This window comes from Artemia sp. Qi Xiang Cuo, chromosome 1 (assembly GCF_049724085.1).
Source record: "Artemia sp. Qi Xiang Cuo chromosome 1, ASM4972408v1, whole genome shotgun sequence".
In the NCBI taxonomy this organism is placed as follows: Eukaryota; Metazoa; Arthropoda; class Branchiopoda; order Anostraca; family Artemiidae; genus Artemia; species Artemia sp. Qi Xiang Cuo.
The window spans coordinates 45,235,480-45,249,565 of record NC_142794.1 but is presented as its reverse complement, the minus strand read 5'-3'; the positions used below and the strand labels follow the sequence as shown (position 1 = coordinate 45,249,565).

At 38.8% G+C, this 14,086-nt stretch overlaps 1 protein-coding gene across 6 annotated transcripts in view; it reads right to left on the bottom strand.

Moving 5' to 3' along the window:
* Positions 1-14,086, bottom strand: part of LOC148956376 (rab11 family-interacting protein 4-like) — an 83,745-nt gene that overhangs the window by 69,263 nt on the left and 396 nt on the right. The window contains exon 2 of one of the 6 annotated variants that reach the window (XM_089107664.1): positions 1,767-1,972. The exons of 1 other annotated variant lie outside the window; for it this stretch is intronic. The gene's annotated coding sequence lies outside the window, so the exon portion shown is untranslated. Of the gene's footprint in view, positions 1-963; positions 1,102-1,766; positions 1,973-12,867; positions 13,015-14,086 lie in introns of those variants that run through there. 4 more of the 6 variants (XM_089107746.1, XM_089107826.1, XM_089107866.1 and 1 more) reach the window with 4 other exon arrangements.

Below are 14,086 nucleotides of genomic sequence, written 5' to 3'. Positions count from 1 at the left end.
ATCTTGAAATTTTGACTGAAAGTGTTACTTTTGACTATTAAAGAGGGCCCTAGCCCTTTCAATTACCAACCAATTGAGCCCTTTTCAAAGTTTCAACAACAACAAAGGGCCATCTTGAAACTTTTATCAGATATATTTCAGGAAAATACAATGTGTGTGTGTGTGAGGAGGGGGGGGGATATTTGCCTTCTGATCACTTTGACTCTTAAAAAGAGCACTATAAATTTTCATTAGTAATCCAATGAGCATGGGCGTGGGCAGCATTATGCAGCATATTGTCTAGGGGGGGGGGCAGTTGATAGTGTGATGCAGTTTTATCAACTGCTTTTTCCAAACCATCTGCTTTTTCAGCCATATCTAATGTAAATTTGTAGGTCTAGGGGGGCAGCTGCCCCCACCCAACACCCATGCCAATGAGCCCTCTTTGAAGTTTATACAACCACCAATTCTATAAAAACCTTATATATTCCCAGGGTGTAACTTACAACCCTTGCCCTGAGGGGTATATGGGGGGGTATCCTCAAAGACATAATTTCTGGACCTTTCAACTACACATAAGAAAATGCCTATCTCAAAAATTGTGATTGAATGTGTTTTGAGAAATGATTTGTGTACAGGAAGTGGGGGGGGGTGGCTAATTGACCTCCAATCCCTTTTGACTGTTAAAAAGGCCAGTAGACTTCTGATTATCAATCAAATGAGCCCCCTCTGAAGTTTATACAACCACCTTCTCTATAAAAAAACCTTATATACCCCCAGGGCATAAGTTACAACCCTTGCTCCAAGGTTTGTGGGGGGAGGGGAGGGGGGGTTGTCATTCTCAAATTCATAATTTCTGGACCTTTAAACTACACTGAACAAAATGGCTATCTTAAAATTTTGACTGGATGTGTTTGGAGAAGTGATTGATGTGGGGAGGGTACTAATAGCCTATTTAAAATTAATATTAGACTTTCAACTGACTGGTAGGGTATAGAAACCTGTTTCTCGCTCATTAACACTTCCAGACACCTTTGAAACCTTGTTTTATCTGATTTTGGAAATTTGGTAAAGTTCTACCAAATCATATTATTGACTTACGCATAAAGTGAATATACCACTCGATGCCTTTTGTAATGCTGATTACTAATATAGTAATCATTTATATCGGAAATGAATTTCAGCCCCCCCCCCCTATATATGCCAATTCAGGGTATATATTTCTACAACCTAACCCTGAATTGGCATATATAGGGGGGGGGGGCTGAAATTCATTTCCGATAGAAATGATTACTATATTCGTAATCAGCATAAAAAAAGGCATTGAGTGGTATATTCACTTTATGCGTAAGTCAATAATATGATTTGGTAGAACTTTACCAGAAATTTTAAGACTTCTTTTCAAGAAATTGCAATTTTATTTATAATTGACCAGCGTTGCAAATAGACTGTGAGACAGATTGTACTTTTGCGGAGATTTCAGATGGTTTAAATTATCGGCCAAAGTTTCCATGGACTAGGTTACCCGCCGACACTCCGGTTACACCGCCGACACTAGGTTACCCGCCGACGCGCCCTCGGTGAGTTACGCGCCGAAAATATAGCTCGTTACTCATCTTACATAAATTCCTGGTTGTATTTACTAGGCCAAAATTAATTTAACAAAAGTGTCATAACTATATTACACATTACATCAGGCTAAACCACACAATTGAAACATTGAAGAAAATATATTATAAAGAGGAAACTTTGTGCTAGCTGGTCAATATTTTCCTGTTTATTCTTACATGTTTCCTGTTTCTTTTTCCTTGTTTTTTATTTCCCTTCCACAGTTTTTCTACTTCAAATGCAGAATCATTTCCGAGTTGTGTTTCCAATCCTTTCAGATGATTGAATTGGGACTGAGAATCCACTTCAAGGTTGTGAAGCCAAACAATTTTCTACCGCTGGTTTCGTTCGACGTTCGGTCAGCGGAAGCACAGTAGCTTTCGACCTTTAAAAAGGACATAAAATTTGTCAATTTTTAATTAAATGATCCCCCCTCCCAAGTTCATAAAATTGCCTCTTCCATCTGGAGTGGATGAGGTGAAGCAATATTTTTTCTCCTTATGCATCAAGGTCTCCTTAGCGCAAAGTTTCACGTAGGTTTCGGAGAAATTGGTACTTGTCTAGTTGCCGGGCAACACGCGAGAAGTGAAATTAGGTTAATGAATGATAAACAATATGATAGTATAGGAGCAAATTTGGGCTATATATTTGCCCATTAGGGGGTGGGGGTAAAGCGTAGCATATATTTAATGCGTAAGCTAACCCAACCTAGTTACCTGTTTTTGCCCCCTTTAACCTCAAAAAACTAAAGTTTAAATATTTTTCACAGAGTGAGTAATACCTCACTAGACAGCGGAAACCCGTTTTTCAATGGTATCTCTTTACATTCTATATGCGGTTCTTGCCCAGCTTGTATTGCCCAGCTACTAGACAAGTACCGCGCCATTTTTTAGCCCCCCTTTGTTAGAGAAGGGACCAGTTTCAAGAGGATCAATCCTTTGAATAATTTTTGTACATTAGTCCCCTTTGTTCAAGGACTTATGACCGTAAGTTTCAAATTAATCAGAAAAGTTTTTGTTGCTCATTCCTGGACCCCTCTCCCTTCCCACAGCAAAACGTTGATGATCTTTTTGAGCAAGAAAATAATTCCTGAAAGTTTTACGCCACTTGACTCCTCCTAAGATCAAACATACCCACATTTTCCCCCTATAAAATATATCTGTAAAGAAATGACAGTTGGCATAATTTACAGCCCTTATCTCAGGGGCTCTGGGAATCATGTCATCCTTGGATGAAATTTTTTTATATTTTCAACTATTCTGAACAAAGCGGGCATCACGAAATGTTGATCTTATTTCCTAAGGGGGTTTACAACAGGACGAGATACATAAAAAGGCTCTAGGACCGGGGCTGGCTAGAACTCTCAGTTTCCTATCGAATGCGCATCCTCCAAAGTTTCTACGACCGCGAGGGGCTTGAAGAGGGGGCAGCCCTTCTCCTGCATGGAATATATTCGACTCGTTTTAGGGTTTACTGTTACTCTTTATTTTTATAATAAAAGCATAGATCAGAAATATTTCCGGAAATCAAGAAAGATTAGATATCAGTTTCTAATTCCCCCCATTCACTAGAAGTAATTCTATATTTATCTTAAGCCTCAATGAGGATGAGCATGTTTTGACATTAAAATGCACTCTTCGAGGCATCTGCCATCCTCCCCCCCCCCGTCTATCAAAACATCCACCACTCCCACCACTTACGTACAGTTGATGTGCACTTATAGTTTTATGAAATATGAAGCAAATTAGTTTAGTTAAATGAAACTTTAAATAAATATCATAAATGTTTTTTATGTATAAAGAAGTGATGTATCATCCAACAGCACCCTTATTCTGACTAAGTCTAATCTAAATGAAAGGAGATGAGAGATTAATTCCTACCCCCCTCCCTTACCCCTTCCTATATTTATCTGAAGGCTCATGGAAATTTAGACAAAATGGGCATTGAAATGCGCTCTATTAAATATCTGGCATCCCCCCCCCCGGCTAGAGAATGACCCACCGTCACTCCTGTACCATTATACTTTCCTTCGTTCTTCTTATTTATCTTAATTTTTCCTTAGGCTGCTCCATCTTACATTGGGGAAGAATTTCCCGGGGAAAATTTTCAGCGATGGGGGGGGGGGATAATAGCCTTAATCCAAATACAAAATATCTTCTGTCGAAAAGGTATCCTAACACTTCTCTAATGGGGTCTAATACAGGAGCGTCAATTCAAAAAAATATAGGTGGGGACAAACCGTATTTTTCAAAATATTGGGGGCGAAAAAAATAGACGCCCCTAGCCCAATATAGCCTTAGACTAGCCTACATACAAAAAGTTTGCTGGTTTTGAGGGTTTTCCATTATTTTTTCTGCTTACTTCTCATTAGAAATTGGTTAATATTTCCAAATATAGCCAAAGAAACAAATTTTTGCACACAGCCGAAGTCCATATAAGCCAATTCGGGGAGGGGGCTGAGACTCAGTTGTCATAGCAGTGATTACTATATTTAGAAAAAAAAAATCGAATGATACATTTCTTTTTTTCTATGTGATCCCTGTCCTACATGTAACCTTGGCAATCCTACATAATTGTTCAACCTTTGAATAAAATATTATAATAACAAAAGCGTAAAGGCGGCTATCGTGACAATTGTGCCTCATCACCCCCTTAATTGGGCGTGATATAGCCCTATGCTGTACATAAGACTTTACCGATTTGTTTTTTTTATTGTCATTATTTCGCTTTATATACCAACTGTTGATGAGAAATAAGGAAAGAAAATAGGCCTAATGCAAACCAGCAGAACTGGCAAAGTTTTGTTATACAAACTTAGGGCCACGTCTTGACCCGTTGTTACAGTGGCGACCATTATATTCGGAGAAAGTTTCGAATAGAATGTATAGGTTTAGATTAGGGGTTCTTGTAGGAAACATGTTAAGAAAACAATCCTTATTTCATAATACGCAAAATAAAAGTAGCTAACACATTTTCCTTGCATCCCTGCTATCCCCCCCCCTAATGTGCAAATATATGGCCCAAACTAAATTTTTCTCGTGCATTCCCCCACCCGCCACTCTTGCTTTTCCGGTTCTTGTTTTATCAAAGCTGATTCAACTTACGGGTACACGGGATGAAACAAGAGAGACTCATTGGGAAAATACATGGGTAAAGGGCTAGGCACACGTAGCTGATTTCGGGAACCAATTTCAGCATCAGTGGACAAACGATATCGGTAAGAAAAATTTGCTGAAAGAAAAATTTATTGCGCGAGATTTTCAAAACAAAAAATCATGGACACAGATAGTCAACTGGAGTTTATTAATAGTTGCATGATTGATCTCAACTTAGTTCTTAGTTTATTTCTTAGCTCAGTAGCAGGGTCTTTCACCACAGACATATCTGGCTGACTATTTATTTATTTGTATCTCTATTTTTTTATGATCATGATGAAAATCAGCGCCGAAAAATAGAAAAATTTTCAAGCTCAAATCGACGCCGAGTTCTTAATATCTCAATTAGATATTAGGCCCTTAATATCTGATTTCGGCTATATATTTGCATATTACGGGGAGTGGGCGGGGGCAGGGGCGTAGCTCCAGCATTTTTATTGGGGGGGGGGGCAAAGAAGTTCCACATCCAGAGAGCAGAGGCGCCATTTCAGCCAAACCTTAGGGTGGGCAAGCAATCGACATGGGCCCCGAAGCAGGCTTGTATAAAAAAAAAAAAATTGCCTCTAGCTTTACTCGAAAAAAAAAACTGCCTTCCGTGGAAGTTACCGTAAAAATTAAGGAAAATGTCTCAATTGCTTTGCCTTTCCTTCTTTCGGTCTTATGCCATAGGTTCGGAAAAGCCCAGATATCTGAAGAAAGTGGGAACGATATGTGCGATGTTAAAAAAAACAGCCGTTTGGGAATCTTCCACTTTTCCGAACCTATAACTTGACGAAAGCCGAACCTCTGTAGAAACTCACGCTTTGACTAAAGTATATTCTCTAGCCGAATTCTTCAGATCGCTGCTTACAGTAAATACTTTAGTACAAGTCGGAGTCACGCTCCGGCTATGACGATGCAAAACTTTGCTCGATCAAGCATATTTACAAAATCTAAAAATAAAAAAAAATTTTGAAACAGATCAGTGAACATTCAAGGCAACAAGGGGAACCGTCGTGGTTTCATCTTCGCAAAGTCGTCAACAAGCTGGTCGAAATCCAAGTTTTTAACTAAATCCTTCTCTGCAAAGATCAAAAGCAGGTGACTAAGACGATCGTCTCCTGTGGTCGGGCGCAGATAGTTCTGCACTATTTCCAGCCCAGAAAACAAGCGTTCATTGCTGGTTGTCGTGACAGGAAGTGTGGCAGCAATATGAAGAACCTTGATAATTTCTGAATAGGCCACAGGAAGTGTCTCGTAATTATCGATGACGTCCATGAAGTTCTTCGGCTTTGCCTCCTCCTCGAGCAAAAACCGCTTGGCAATACCAGCTTGGGCCTCAAGAAGAATCTGGTCAATGTCCATTTCAGAATAAATATCAGAGAATTGCTTGAGGAGCCCTGCATCCATGAACTTGGTAGAGCTGGGGTCCAGAGCTTCGAGTGTACTGAGCACTGGAAGGTAATCTGTAAGACCTTTATCAAATTCCGCAATCAAACGATCTACAGTCTTCAGGTATTACCTTTTCAGTTCTTCCACTAGATTTGGAGCTCTATTGTTGGATTCAGCAAGGTTTTTTTCCTAACTTCGGTATGGTCATGAATTCTTTCAATTGTTTGATAATTTTTTGGGTTCTTCTAGGTCGTCCCTTCTGACTTGCAGAGGAGGATCCGGTCACGGGTCCATTCACGTCAGGTATTTCAATTCCAAGACCTTCAGCAAACTCTTTTGCATTCTCCAAAAGCGATGCAAATGAAGTGTCAGAGCGCAGTTCAGCTATTTCCTTCCTTGTTGCTTGAATCAAGGTGCGGGACCTAGATATTACCAGATCAACTGCCTGAAGCTGCTCAGAAAGGGAGTTTATCGTCCTCAGAATTGCTTCCATATAGAGCAACTGGAATATAACTGTGAAAGATTCCATTTTTCTTTGGAGCCCAGCTGCTTCTGCTCAAGCTTCACTATCAGCTCCCTCGCTGACTGCAGACAATACAACCAGAACACATTCATATAGGAGTCTTATCTTCGATATTGATCGATACCAGTATAACCATCTTGTCGCAGCACTCCTTTCTAATTCCAGGACTGGCAGTTAAGTAGCCTTTTGAGACTAAAAAAAAAGCTTATGTCTGGTATTGCTGTTGGAAATGAACGTGTACAGATTTTGGACTAACGAAAAAAATGAACCAACAGTCCCAACACCTTCAACGCAGTTTGCAATGACCAAATTTAGTCTATGTGCATGGCAATGAATGTATATTGCTTGTGGCGCTTGTCTCGTCGACAAGAACAGCAAAGTATTTGGCATGCTAACTTCTTGCACTATTGTAGACCGGGGCCTAGATCTGATAACTGAAATTAGATCGTTCTGGTATTCGTGGGAAGTATAGTGGCCGTATCGTCTTTGTAGCTTGTTAAAAAGCGTGGAGAATATTGCAACTCGGCGAGAAGATTGCAAGTTTCGACGAAATGTCCTTTGTTTGCAGAAGATCTGGTCTCATCGCGGCCGCAAAAGGCTGTACCCAGTCGCCCCAGCAGGGCCTTTACTTTCAGTAAAGCCTTTACGTGTTCCCTGTTTTCATTCATCTCCTTATTCCAGTCCGTTGACAAAACAGATGCGATGGGTTGCATCTCCTTGGCTTGTATATATTTGAACTTCGTCCACGAAACTGCACTGTCCCTGTGGCGGTCACTTTTTGCTTTCTCTTCTAGAACGCTTGAGATGTCCTTCCATCTTCTAACGCCAGTCTCGATGAAAGGCCTCGCCCCGTATCTCTGTCCGCGAAGGGTTGACGTGCCACCAAAGTGTCTGCAGCAGAAACGAAAAGCCGTGTTGCCCTTAACTGAGGGGCTAAGACAAGGATGCTTTCCATAATTCGAAATGTCAAACGATCCCCCGAGCTTGCCGATTTTTAAAACCTGCGCAAGGGTCCCAGAATAGTTCTGTCGAACTAGGATGTTCGTAAGAGGATGAAGAAATATCAGTAGGACCACTTGAACGATGGGGCTCTTCATCTCGAGTCGTATCTCGTCCAGATTGTGCCTCATGAGCAGTGACAGGCGCTGTGTCTCTTTGAGTTATCTCGTTTTCTGCTAGCTCAGTCTGACTGACCCCCCCGCCGTTTTACGGGCCCGAAGCAATGACATTGGAATGTTCATGTGCTGAGTCAGGCCCCTGAAATATATATCCAAAGGTTAAAAGCCACTATTGTACTTTGAAGCACTATTGAACTCATTTTCAACATTTAGACCGTTTTTTTTTAGTATGTTAAGTCCAAACTACGTAGCAGTTTCCGCTTTCGGCACAGCAGTTCGGGAAAAGTATTGCTAGAACTCATCGATGCTGTGACAGTTTACTAAAGTATATCGAACTTCGGAAAAAAAACCCGGAAATTTCAGCAAAGCCAAAAAGGGCGTTTTTCGGATGATTATACATGCGTTGATCCTTATCTACCCGTAAAGACAATAATAGAAACTTTGGGCTTAATGCAATAGCAACCAAATTCGCAAAAAGCCTTCATAGAAGTCCTTGAATAAATGATTTGGATGTCATGACAGATCGCAAATAAACTAAAGGCGCGTTCGATTTGCTGTAGTTTCAGTTACGTCCTTCTCCGTTGTGGACTTATTTGAATTTTTTCTGCGACGTTCTCCCATTTAGCCTGGAGAACCACCGATAATGTGACTGCCAAACAGGTTCATAATTTTGGACCAAAGAGCGAAACGTGAAGCATGACTATAGAAAATTGATTGCGGATTCATATCACCAGTCGACTTTGTAGAAAATCTAATGCTTTAAGCACTGCCAAACTGTGGGTTTCCATCAATAAAAAAAAGAAAGAAAAGAAAAAAAAACAACAATCTTTGGCTTATGCCCCTCAACCCATGTAGCATTGTTATCAATAAAATTAAATGTGCTTTGCAGAAGAAAAAAGAACAAAACAAAACAACATAGAGGTAATCTTAATCAAACAGTTCGTGGTAACGAAGTGTAAGTAAGGAGCGACCCGGCTCAATGGTACCCATCAAAAGTTTAGTGCTACCCATCAAAAGTTACGCGCCTGAGAAAATTTGGCTGATTTTCAAAAAAAGGGGGAAAAAACCCCTAAAAGTTATAGAACCTTAATGAAAATCACACCATCATATTCAGTGTATCAGAGAACCCTACTGTAGAGGTTTCAAGCTCCTATCTACAAAAATGTGGAATTTTGCATTTTTTGCCAGAAGAAAGATCACGGATGCGTGTTTATTTGTTTTTTTTGTTTTGTTTTTTTCCCCCAGGGGTGATCGTATCGACCCAGTGGTCCTAGAATATCGTGAGTGGGCTCATAAGGATGGAAACTAAAAGTTATAGTGCCCATTTTTAAGTGACCAAAAAAATGGAGGGCACCTAGGCCTCCTCCCACGCTCATTTTTTACCCAAAATCACCCAATCAGAATTTTGAGATAGCCATTTTGTTCAGCATTGTTATCCATAAAATTAACAGTGCTTTGCAGAATAAAAAAGAACAAAACAAAACAACAGAGAGGTAATCTTAATAAAACTGTTCGTGGTAACAAATTGTAAGTAAGGAGCGACCCAGCTCAATAGTAATAGAAACTCTAGGATACCGATTTTTGATACCAATAGATATTTCCAAAGAATCAAATTTCATAGCTGATTTCAAATATATAACTTTCATTAAGTTTAGTGCTACCCATCAAAAGTTACGAGCCTGAGAAAATTTGGCTGATTTTCAAAAAAAGGGGGAAAGACCCCTAAAAGTTATAGAACCTTAATGAAAATCACTAACAGATTCAGCCTACCAGAGAACCCTACTGCAGGGGTTTGAAGCTCCTATGTACAAAAATGTGGAATTTTGCATTTTTCTGCCAGGAGAAAGATCACAGATCCGTGTTTTTTTTTTTTGTTTTTTGTGTTTTTTTTCCCAGGGGTGATCGTATCGAACCAGTGGTCCTAGAATATCGTAGGAGGGCTCATTGGAACGGAAGTTAAAAGTTCTAGTGCCTTTTCAGTGATCAAAAAAATGGAGGGCAACTTGGCCTCCTCCCACGCTCATTTTTTTCCCAAAATCACCCGTTTAGTATTTTGAGATAGCCATTTTGTTCAGCATGGTCGAAATATAATAAATATGTCTTTTAGGATGACTTAATCCCCCGAAATCTCCGGGGGGAGGGCTGAAAGTTATGAACTTTACCCAATGTTAACGTATAGTATTGGTTATTGGGAAGTATACAGAAATTTTCAGGAGGGTTTTTTTCTGGTTGTGGGGGAGGGGGGGGGTGGGTCGGGGTTTATATTGGAGGATCTGTCCATGAATGAAGTTTTCATGGGAGAAGGGAAATTGCCATGAAGAGGGCGCCGGACTTGCCAGCATTATTTATTGGTTATTGGGTATACAGACATTTTCAGGAAGGATTTTTTTCTAGAGGGGGGAGGGGATGGAGGAGGGGGTTACTCGGGAGAATCTTTCCGTGGAGGATGTTTCTTTGGGGCAAGGGACATTTCTATGAAGGGGCGCTGGATTTCCAAGCATTATTTAAAAAACGATCAGAAATTAAATTTAAAAAAAAAAGTTTTTTCAACTGAAAGTAAGAAGCAACATTAGAACTTAAAACGAACAGAAATTATAACGTATATGAGGGGGTTCTCCCCCAAGTCAATACCTCGCTCTTTACGCTACAGTTTTTTTAGTGCTTTCAAAAGAGCTATCTATTCTAATTAAACGGCCTTTGTGATTCAGGGGTTTGTGAATTATTTTTTTTTTTAAACTTTTAACGTAAAGAGCGTGGTATTGACTAAGAGGAGAACCCCCTCATATACATAATAACACATACGTAATAAAAAAAACAATAAAAAAACAAGCGATACGGCTCAATAGTAATCGAAACTTTTAAAAACGGAATTTTGATGTCAATAAATGTGTCAAAACAATGGGTTTATAATGATGTTTCTAAATATATAAATTTTATTAAGTTTAGTATTACTCATCAAAGGCTACGAGCCTGAGAAAATTTACCCGATTTTTTAAAGAGGGGGGAAACATCCCCTACAAGTGAAAGAATTTTAATGAAAATCACACCGTCAGATTCAGCGTATCTGAAAACCCTGTTACAGAGGTTTCAAGCTCATATCTGCAAAAATCTGCAACTTCTTTTTTTTTGCTAGAAGAAACATATACGAATATAGAAGTTAGTTACGTTAGTTAATTTGTAAATTACTTCCTAATCAAATTTAGAGACATCCATTTAGCAAAAGAAAAGTAAAATTTTTATGCAAATTTTGTTTACTTGTTCAACGACGGTGAGCCAAAATAAAAGCTGCATTAACTAAAAAGCGATCAGAAATTAAATAAAAAAAACAAGTTTTTTAAACTGAAAGTAAGGAGCGACATTACAACTTAAAACGAACAGAAATTATTCCGTATATGAAAGGGGTTGTCCCCTCCTCAACGCCTCGCTCTTTACGCTAAAGTTTGACTCTGTCTCACAATTTTATTTTTTAAAACAATAAAAAACTTTAGCGTAAAGAGCGAAGCGTTGAGGAGGGGACAGCCCCTTTCATATATTTGCCCATTAGGGGGTGGGGGTAAAGCGTAGCATATATTTAATGCGTAAGCTAACCCAACCTAGTTACCTGTTTTTGCCCCCTTTAACCTCAAAAAACTAAAGTTTAAATATTTTTCACAGAGTGAGTAATACCTCACTAGACAGCGGAAACCCGTTTTTCAATGGTATCTCTTTACATTCTATATGCGGTTCTTGCCCAGCTTGTATTGCCCAGCTACTAGACAAGTACCGCGCCATTTTTTAGCCCCCCTTTGTTAGAGAAGGGACCAGTTTCAAGAGGATCAATCCTTTGAATAATTTTTGTACATTAGTCCCCTTTGTTCAAGGACTTATGACCGTAAGTTTCAAATTACGTCATAAATTGTAAATTACGTCATAACCAAATTTAGAGACATCCATTTAGCAAAAGAAAAGTAAAATTTTTATGCAAATTTTGTTTACTTATTCAACGACGGTGAGCCAAAATAAAAGCTGCATTAACTAAAAAACGATCGGAAATTAAATAAAAGAAACAAGTTTTTTTTTTTTAACTGAAAGTAAGGAGCGACATTAAAACTTAAAACGAACAGAAATTATTCCCTATATGAAAGGGGCTGTCCCCTCCTCAATGCCTCGCTCTTTACGCTAAAGTTTGACTCTGTCTCACAATTTTATTTTTTTAAACAATAAAAAACTTTAGCGTAAAGAGCGAAGCGTTGAGGAGGGAAAAGCCCCTTTGATATACGGAATAATTTCTGTTCGTTTTAAGTTTTAATGTCGCTTCTTACTTTCAGTTTAAAAAACTTGTTTTTTTTTATTTAATTTATTGGAAACCAGGTCTACTGCATATCCAGTATTATTTTGTATTTATTATTTTTCAGTATAAGGCTAGTTAATTTTAAAGATAACTATAATGCATTGGTTGAGGGGCTATAATTTTTCTTTTATTAAAGAAGAATTAAATGACAGAAAAAAAGGAAAGATCTAAGAAGAAAACTAGAAAGTAAAAGAGGCTACCTAACTTCTAAATTAGCTTTTTCACAGCAGTAAAAAAGAATTAGCTTTTTTTATCGCCATAGGGAGTTCCCAAAGGGACCAAGCTAGTCAACTGATAATTCCTTTGAGGTGATTTTCTGCGTTTTCCTAGCAGGTACGCTGGAACATTTTGAGGGACTGTCCTTTCTGATCTTTAAGAAGAAAATTTACTCCGATTAATAGAAAAAATAAAGAATAGGCTTTCCGATGATATATGTTTCATTAAAACTGAACATCTCTATCTCCGGGACAAACCGCGAGAAGTTATATGTTTTTTTCTAAGATTTCCGGGAAACTAGGTGTCGGCTTTTAGTTTTGTGTCGATTATCCGAATCTCTTATCCAAGCTCTACAAGCCAGGGCAAGACTGCCCAATCAATTCTAAATAGTTTGGCCAAACAAACTAAAAAAGTCTATAATGGGCGAGATAGGGTGAACATTTATGGTACCGCATCCCATAAACACCATATAAACTACCCTGCGCGTTTCAGAATTGTAAATTTGTTCAACAAGAACACTAAAAAAATAAACGACTTAATAAAACACAAATACTGTAGGTTACTTACTTGCCGAGCCGGTTCACTTGGCTTTTGCTTCTTAATCCATCTGTTCAGAGAAACTTGCTTTTCTGCCTCTTTCTCCTTCTTCAATGCTGCCAATTTACGCTTTTGAGCTCCTGACAAACTCATGAATTCTCAATGGCTCTTCAGCTGCTGATATTAGATAGTAAACTGGCGAACTGAGCGAATAATACATGGGTTATATATGGATGGTGTTACAGTTTTAAGCAAATTCATTCATTTAAACAGATCTTTATAATCTCTCGGATTTCCTTTTTACCGCTCTCGAAAAAGATTCCACTCCCGACAAAGATGCCGCTGCTAAAAACAATTGCACCCTTCCATTCCATAAGACATTATAGGATTATAATTCAACGGAATCAAAACCAAAATACTTGGCTGGCAGGAAAACTTAAGCCTCCAAAAATAAGTAGAAAGTAAGTAGATAAGCAGATTTAATATTTGGAAGTAGAATAGTCCCAAAATAAGTATTCTACTACCAAATTAAGTAGAAGTGGAAACAATGCTCATGATAGCACATAAGAAAGATGTTGAATCAAAAAAATCAGAAACTGATCTATCACTTCAACCCTTGCACGACCCAGTTGCACTATTAATCTCATTAGTATCTAAGTTAATCTACATATAAATGTAGCAGTTTAAAAATTTTGACTAATTGCTAATTGTAATTTTGTTCCTGTATATTTTGCAAAAGAAAAAAAAGGCCTTTTTGGGAGGAAGCTTGGGTCCCCCAGAAAAATTAGGGTGGGCAATGGCCCACCCCTGCTCCCCCTCCCCCCAAATGGCGCCCCTGCCAGAGAGGGTCAATATATACGAAATCATATTATTGAGACTAAAGTGAATACACCATTCGATGCCTTTTTTATGCTGATTACAATTATAATAAGCATTTCTATCGGAAATGAAGTTTAGCCCCCCCCCTATATAGGCCAATTCAGGGGTAGGTTAGGTTGGGTTGGGTATAGCCTATATAGGGGGGGGGGGGCTGAAATTAATTTCTAACAGAAATACTTATCATATTTGTAATCAGCATAAAAAAAGGCATCGAATGGTGTATTAACTTTAATCCTAACTCAATAATATGATTTCGTATATATTGACCCCAGAGAGTCAAGGGGCATGGGCTATATAATATCTTTTTTCCAATTAATTGGGGGGGGAGGGCAACTTCCCCCCTTGCCATCCCCAAACGACGCCACTGGGT